This window comes from Apium graveolens, chromosome 5 (assembly GCF_009905375.1).
Source record: "Apium graveolens cultivar Ventura chromosome 5, ASM990537v1, whole genome shotgun sequence".
Lineage (NCBI taxonomy): Eukaryota > Viridiplantae > Streptophyta > Magnoliopsida > Apiales > Apiaceae > Apium > Apium graveolens.
Genome location: NC_133651.1, coordinates 173264633 through 173273456, shown reverse-complemented (window position 1 = coordinate 173273456; position 8824 = coordinate 173264633). Strand labels below are relative to the sequence as shown.

At 38.9% G+C, this 8824-nt stretch overlaps 1 non-coding gene across 1 annotated transcript; it reads right to left on the bottom strand.

Moving 5' to 3' along the window:
- Positions 1 to 304: 304 nt before the first annotated feature.
- Positions 305 to 411, bottom strand: LOC141662814 (small nucleolar RNA R71). The gene has a single exon (XR_012550911.1). It is a non-coding gene; the product is annotated as a small nucleolar RNA R71 (small nucleolar RNA).
- Positions 412 to 8824: the final 8413 nt, after the last annotated feature.

Sequence of the window (8824 nt, the reverse complement as noted above, 5' to 3'; positions counted from 1 at the left end):
AGCCATCACGGCTAACACTTTTGAAATCATGGCTAGCATGATTCAGATGGTGCAGAACTCAGTCCAGTATGGGGGTTCTCCAACGGAAGATCCCAACATACATATTAGAGATTTCATTGAGATCCGCGACACTTTGAAATTCAAAAACGTGTCTGAAGATGCTATAAAGCTAAGGCTTTTCTCATTCTCTGTAAGGGATAAAGCTAAGTGTTCGTTGCACTCTCTACCACCAGGTTCTATGACCAAATGGGAAGATCTTGCTCAAAAGTTTCTCACTAAATTATTCCCTATGACAAAGATAACTGCAATCAGAAATGCTCTTACTCAATTTGCGTAGCAATCGGGAGAGTATTTATGTGAAGCTTGGGATCGTTATAAGGAGATGCTTACAAAGTGTCAATATCATGGGATGCCTGACTGGATGATTATCAACTGCTTTTATAATGGCTTAGGAGCACAGTCTAGACCCATGCTTGATGCAGTATCAGGTGGAGCCTTATGGGCCAAGAGCTATGATGAAGCTTATGATTTGATTGAACTGATGGCTGCTAATGAATACCAGAACCCTTCTCAGAGACTACCTCAAGGCAAGGGAGCAGGAATTCTGGAGGTAGATGCAGCTACTGCTATAGTTGCTCAGCTTAAGGCTTTGACGATGGAGGTGGATTCTTTGGCTAATTATGGAGTTAATCAGATCACAAGTGTTTGTGAGCTTTATGCTGGTGCACTTGATACTGAGAAGTGTGCTAATTCTAGTGAATCAGCTTAGTTCATAAGAAACTTTTAGAGGTCGCAACAACCGGTTCAAGCCACCTATCATCCCAACAACCGCAATCATCCTAACTTCAGCTGGAGCAACACTCAGAATATGGTGCAACAACCTTATCAGAAGTATGCAACAAAGAAATTTAACCCTCTTGGTTTTCAACAACAGCAATATGTGTTACGACCGGTATCTTCGTGTAATATTATTTGTGGATTTGGTATAATATTAAAGCCGAATGAAAATATATTCAATGATTGTACGTTTGTGTGAGTGAAAATTTCTACATTATAAATTTGCTTTATGTAGTATATGATTTTTCAAAGCAAGAGTTTATTTAATTTCTTTATTTTGATTTATAAGGAATATTCTAAGCCTTGGAAAAATTTTCTTTTAAAAGGTATTTTGTTCACAAATTTTGAAAATAATTTTATAAAGTCTCTAAAAATCCAAGTTATTTTATGGTATAAATTTTATAATTTTTGAACTTGTATTTTATTTTATAAAAATAAATCATTATAAATTTTAGTTGTCATATTTAGCAAATTACAAGAAAGCCCTTACATGCAAACCACCCTTTCATTCTTTTCAAGGACAAAGAGGACAATTCCAACCCCACTAACTGTTATTTCTCTAGCAAATTTCCTTCTTTACCCTTGCATGCAAAATGCACCAAGTATAAGTGGAGGGATAGACTTGTCAATTCTCCTTTCCACTCAAATTTTGTCAAATCAAATACCATAAAAACAAGCAAATGTCATGATCATTCTCATACTCCACCCACACCTCACTCTCTCCTCCCTCCCTTCTCCCTCCTCTCGGCTCTCCCCCTCACTCTCGGCTAAAAGCCGAAACCCCCCTCCCCATTTTTTTTTCTTCAATCCTCAACCAAGCTTCCACTCTTTACACAAGTAAATGTTACTTCCCATACCATGATCACTCATATTTCAAAGAGTTTTGAGTAGAAAGTTTAAGTTTAAAGGTTGCATGTATAAGTTTTAGTGAAACTCAAAATACAACCTTGATTCTTGTGAGTTTAGGGTTGTTTTTGAGAGGACTAAAGGAATGGATAAGTGCCAAGTCTTGAGAAGGAAACTCTTAATGATTAAATGGCCATTCCCATCCATTTCATTCGGCCATGACCATATGGGAGCCGAATGAATGGTCCTTGAGATCATTCTTGTTATTTTGCTCAAATTTTGCATGTTTACGTGATAATGACTTGAATTTTGTGGTGAAAATTTGATAAAACTCCTTGCATACTAAGTGATCATCTAGGTATAGCTTATGCTAGGCTTTCATGTCAATTTTATGGTAGAATATATGTAGAAAATGTGTTGTTTTGGTTTGCAAAACCCGAGGACATGCATGCATGTGGATTTCTATTAGAATGTTGTAAGATTTTGATCATTTGGAAAGATTTTGTTAGTGAGCCTTAATTTCAGTAGGAATAATGTGTTAATATTGATTTATGCTTCTTGTTACATGGTAATAATTCATGGTTATCTTTTATAAAATGCATATCTTGTGGTTTCAAAAACTTAATGATTGGTGAGTTGAGAAATGTGATCTCTTTTGTTTTGCCATAATTGTACCTTAGGTAAGGATGATCTCACCCAAGGTTATTTTAAGAATAAGGGAGTTAATTCAGTAGAATGCCATGTATAAGTCTTGGTTTAAGTATTGAGTTGTTGTTAGTTGAGTTTGTCAAGTCAAAACTTTGGAAAATGAGAGTTATAGTTTCTGCAGAAAATCAGTTTAGTACCCTGAGGTTTAGAGTGAGTTTTGACCATGTCATTGATGTGCACTTTGAGGCCCAAGCTACCAGAAGTTATTATTGGGAGTATATAAAAGGTTTTAGGAGTTTGTTGGAGGTTTGCGTGTCTTTTGGTTAGGTGCACAAGTAGAATAACAAAATCTGTCCAGCAGGGGACAGTTTTATTACAACTTAGAAATAGGAAGATTTGACCATGTCATGGGTAGGCCCTCATTAGGCCCTATTGGGCCTTAGTTAGAGGGAGTGTCAGAGAAGGTTTTCCAACCATAGTTCATAGGATATGATTTAGAACCATGTGTCACAAGTTAATTCAAGTCAGGGCGTTTTCTGCCCAGAAAAACAGGGGAACCTTGGACTTTTAGCTTAGGCCCAAGAAGGCCCAAGCCAGGCCCTTGAGCCACATCAAGTTTGTGAGATGCCCTTAGGTCAGGAGAGTCTTGTGTAAAAGTTTTGAAGGAAAACTTGTAGTTTAAGAGTGTCTAATGCACTCAAGAAACCATAGTTGTCATCCGGAAATTTGCACCAGTGAGCGCTTTCACTTATCACATAGTTTTAGAACACTTAGAGGTGAGTATCAGGTCGACCACCATAGTTGTAAGATGGTATAAGGTCAGTAGAGCTAAAGGCACAAGTGAGGGTCAATAGGTTTTGGATAATTTTAGGAAAGGCACATCGAGTTAGGAAGCCAAAATTAGAAGACCTTGTCTAGTTTAGCGACCAAGTGACTTAAGTGGTGAGTCGAGATCATCCAAGCCTAGTGTTGCATTATGGTATATATGGTGTTATTTGGTGTTAATATATGATATGTGAATATGTGGCTATGTGTGTACTTTTGTAATTTAAAAGTGAATATAAAATTAAGTGCGTATAGGCCTAAGTGCCATCCGTGTTTAATTTCAAGTTGTAAATAGGTTAAGATGGTAAGAATATATTATAATAAGGATTATTATTATTATGTAGGATCTCGAGACGAGGGAAAACTTGCCATAAAGGTCGACTGAAGCTCGAGTGAAGCTCCGTATTTACTGCTAATAGTTCATACATTGCTACAACTATCCTGTGTCATTTGATATATTAAATCAAGCGTATCTTATGTTTATCTTTGAATTATATAGAGATGCCCTGAACCCTCGAGTACGTATTGCAAGTAGTTCAAAAGTCTTTTCATGATAGTTGAATGCCATGATAAAATAAAGAGTTGTTATAATACTTGATTGATCCTCTTAATTAACATGCTCATGATTCCTAAGTATTAATATCTCACCCTAAAACTTGAACCCCAATAGAACCTTACCTTGAACTCTGATAGTCAGATACTTACCAACGTGATTCCTCATTCATTGATACCCTCTTTCTTATCCTAAAGCTTGACAATTCTGATATATCCTGAGTTAAAGATCATTTCTGCATACCCTAACACCCTTATTATTCATGAAGCCTACCTTCTTGATGATCCAGCACTTGAACCTTGATGAGAAACCATTGCTTAAAGCCCAATTTGGCATTACCCTTTTATAATATCCAATAGCCTCACTAAATTCCCTTGTCTAAATCATTGAGATATGAAAACCATTCAGTTACTTTAATAGAGTATAGTTTTGTGAATCATTGCCCTGAGATTTAGTACCATATTTCCCGTGTTTCGAGTTGATCTATATTCCTTTAATAAAAATGTTTACTGTTAAAAGAGATTTTGTTATAATTCGGCATCAATTTTTGAAATATATAAAATGTGGGTTTTCAGTCCCAAAGGGGGATAAATGTTTTCCTTGAATAGTGGATCTGGACTGAGACGCGAGTCCTTTCCACACTTATATTAGGCTTAAAAGTTGCCTAGGGATTCCCATTAATGTATTAGAACCCAGCGAGGTTCGGGATTACTTCGCGGCTGATCACCGGCTGTAATCCGTAGCGTCATAAAATGATTTTGATTAAGACATGATTTTAAAATTGTTTTGATACAAGCAAAATGATGCCATCTCATACAGTTTTATCTCTCGTTACCATTGGTTATGTCTTTCCATTGTCATTCTTTAATGTATATCTCGATTTATGTTTTGTGTCGTACTGTTAGCACTTGTTGAGCATTTGGCTCACTCCTTGCTTTACCCTGATATTACAGCTAGCAGCTTTGGTTAGATTCAAGCAGACTGCCCGTAAGACCTGTGATGCTGATGCTTATGTTCGAACTCAGGTAGAATAAGTGATAGTAGTTTGTGTGAGGACTCGGTATTCAAAAATCAGATGTAATAGTTGGTAGTGTTGGACTGTTCCAAACCCTAAACTGTAAGATCTTGGATTTGGTTGTGTTATCTCTTTTAAAATTTTGTAATAGCTATATTTAATTTGTTGTTTAAGTTGGGGGTGTCACAGGTTTTGGTATCAGAGCTACGGTTTAGAGTCCCTAAACAGCCCAAATAGGTTATAGGATATGTGTGTAGGTTATAGATAATATGTGAGAGAGTAGGTTAAGTAAATTATTATTAAAACTCCTCTTATTGGTTGTCAGCAAAGGGCGTATTCCTCGTCATCCTCTGGGTTGGACGACACTATTGCTTTCTCCGTGTATGCTGAGTTGAGGCGCGAGTTCGACATGCTTCAGGGCAAGTACGACCGACTGATAGACCGACTGAAGAACGTGTATCCGGAAAGCCGAAACTATGAAGGGAAGCCCAAGGAGCAGATGACTGCGATACTTGAGACCTTGGTTCAGTACATCAACACTAAGCTTGAGGAGATGCCAGCGCACCGGGACTGTACCAGCCAGTATGTCATTCAGATGTGGCGGATGAGCTCCAGAGCATTGTGAAGACGCTTCGAGAGGAAAAGACTACCAAGCCCCGTTCAGATGGAGTGGAGCCTTAGTTCTTTCCATTTACCTTTCATATTGTTGTACTATCAGACTCTATGGAATCCCCAGTTGTTTCCGTTGTTTCCTTTAAATAAGCCTGTTATTCCTAGAATCAGACTTTGTCCCAATCCTATGTATTGTGACCTTTAAAATTTCAATAATTATGTGCTATTATTCCATTTGCTCTCAACTGTTATTTTATGTTTTTATCATCATATCTGCTTAATTTGGAAACTTGACCCTATATGTAAATGAGAATGCCATGCGATACCCTCGAATCATTTTATCATTCATATCTGTTTTGACACAACTCTTATTTCAGGATCATGCCTCCCAAAAAGAAGAACCCAACAACCACATCCACCACAGACCCAAACATTCTTCGATTACTGGAAACTTTACAACAACAAACCAATGCTATAGCTCAACAATAACTAACTCTTCAACAACGAATTGAAAACCAAGATAACCGTGTGCCACACTAACCACCTGAACCACCAGTACCACCTAGACAAATTGTCACTTTCAAGGATTTTCAGAATGTGAATCCACCTGCATTTCATGATACCACTGATCCAGTGATAGCTAACACATGGATCAAGGAGATGGAAAGGGCTTTTGAGTTGGTACAGTTAGGAGACGATCAGAAGGCGCCGTATGCTACTTACTTATTGAAGGGAAAAGTCATCTATTGGTGGGAATCAGTAAAAGCTATGGAAGTCACTCAGCAGGTTTCTTGGGAGAGATTTAAGAAGTTATTTCTGGACAAGTATTACCCTAAGTACATGCAGAATCAGATGGAGCTAAAATTTCTTGAGTTGAAGCAAGGGAACATGACGGTATTGGAGTATGAGAAGAAGTTCACTGAGTTGTCAAGATTTGTGACAAAGTATACCAGCACTGAGGAAGAAAAAGCAAAGAAATTTCAGCAAGGATTGGAGCCTTGGATCAGAGATAGGGTGGCTATGTTTGAGCTTGAAACTTATGCGGGAGTAGTACAGAAAGCTGCTCTGATTGAGAATAATGGGATGCAGTCAAGGAAAGAGAGGGATAACAAGAAAAGGAAGGTTCCATTTTATGGAGAAAAGTCTGAAGCAGGAAGTTCACAAGATCAGAATGTAAAGAGGATTGGTTTCCAGAAGGGCGGAAATTTTCAAAAGAAAGGAAATTTGGGTAAAAGGCAAGAATCGAAAGGGAACAATCAGGCAAGCCAAGGGCAAGTTGGAGAAAACAGGTTCCAGAGTCCAGAATGCAAGCACTGCGGAAGAAGGCACCCCGGAGTGTGTAATAAGCTGAGCATGACATGCTACAGGTGCAATCAGAAGGGACATTTGGAGGATGAGTGAAAGATGCCGAAGCCAGGAGTTACGTGCTACAAGTGTGGGAAGACTGGACACATAGCTAGGGAGTGCAGGGCAACGGGACCAGTCAAAGCTCTGATGAATGTGGCAAGTACCAGTGCAAGCGTGCCAGCCGAGGTATTGGCATTACCTCCACCACCCGCACCAACCCCGCAAGCAACAACAAGGACATTTGATTTAAAGATGAAGGATGCTGTACAGAATTCGGAGGTGATAGCAGGTACACTTTTACTCAATAATGTCAAAGCTAAAGTATTGATTGATTCGGGAGCAACAAGATCTTTCATATCAGAATCTTTTGTTGATAAGCTTCAATGTGAGAAAATGATTATGAGTGAGGTAGTAGATGTGGTAATTGCGAACCAAGAGAAGATTCCTGTGAATCAATTTTGTCCAAAGTGTGAGATTAATATTTCAGGGTATAAATTTTCAGCCGACTTGATACTCTTCAAGTTGGGAGAGTTTGATATAATTTTAGGAATGGATTGGTTAGGAGAGAATAGCGCTCAGATTAATTGTAAGACCAAGAGAGTGTATTTAAAGACGAAGAGTGGAGATAAGGTAGTATTTAAGGGGCAGAGGCAAGAGCAACTATTTCTTACAATTATTCAGGCTAAGAAGCTACTTAGAAAAGGTTGTGAGTCGTTCCTAGCTTATGTAGTGGATTCGGAAAAAGGCAGCCCCAGCATGGAAGATATCCCTATAGTTAACGAGTTCCCGGATGTGTTTCCCGATGAACTACCAGGCTTACCACCAGATCGACAAATCGAGTTCGAGATCAATCTTGCTCCAGGAACGGAACCAATTTCAAAGGCCCCGTATAGGATGGCACCAGCAGAAATGAAAGAGTTGGCGAGCCAGCTACAAGAATTATTGGATAAGGGAGTGATACGACCAAGTACGTCGCCATGGGGAGCACCTGTTCTGTTTGTAAAGAAGAAAGATGGGAGTATGCGTCTATGCATAGATTACCGGGAGTTGAATAAGGTAACGATCAAGAACCGCTACCCGCTACCAAGGATAGATGACCTTTTTGATCAGTTGAAGGGAGCAAAATGCTTTTCGAAGATTGATTTGAGATCGGGATACCATCAATTCAAGATCAAAGAAGAAGATGTTTCCAAGACCGCATTCAGGACCAGATATGGGCATTATGAATTCCTAGTAATGCCGTTTGGATTGACCAATGCTCCGACCGCATTTATGGATCTGATGAATCGGGTATTTAAGAAGTATTTGGACAAATTTGTCATGGTATTTATTGATGACATCCTTATTTATTCTAAGTCGGAAGAAGAACATAAGCAGCACCTCTGGATAGCATTGGAGATACTCCGACAAGAGAAGTTATATGCCAAGTTTACCAAATGTGAGTTTTGGTTAAAGGAAGTTCAATTTTTGGGACATGTCATTGGAAATGAGGGAGTTAAAGTGGATCCGGCAAAGATTGAGGCAGATATGAGTTGGGAGAGGCCAAAGACTCCTACGGAAGTGCGAAGTTTTCTAGGATTGGCCGGATACTATAGAAGATTTGTTAAGGATTTCTCGAAGAACGCCACGCCATTGACCAAGTTAACCAGAAAGAATCAAAAGTTTGAATGGAGTGCAGAATGTGAAGATAGCTTTCAAGAGTTGAAGCAGAAGTTGGTAACAGCTCCGGTGTTGGTACTTCCAGATGATCAAGGGAACTTTGTAATATTAAGCAACACTTCACATAAGGGTTTGGGTTGTGTGTTGATGCAACACAGTAAAGTGATCGCATATGCGTCAAGAAAGTTGAAACCGCATGAGTTAAAGTACCCGACGCATGACTTGGAACTAGCCGCTATAGTGTTCGCACTTAAGATTTAGAGACATTACCTCTACGGAGAGAAGTGTGAAATCTACACGGATCACAAGAGTTTAAAGTACATTTTTACTCAGAAAGAGCTCAATATGAGGCAGAGGAGATGGCTGGAATTGATCAAGGACTATGACTGTTCGATAAATTACCATCCTGGAAAGGCGAATGTAGTGGCCGATGCTCTGAGTAGGAAGGAGAGACTGAATATGATGATAACATCGAAAGAGTT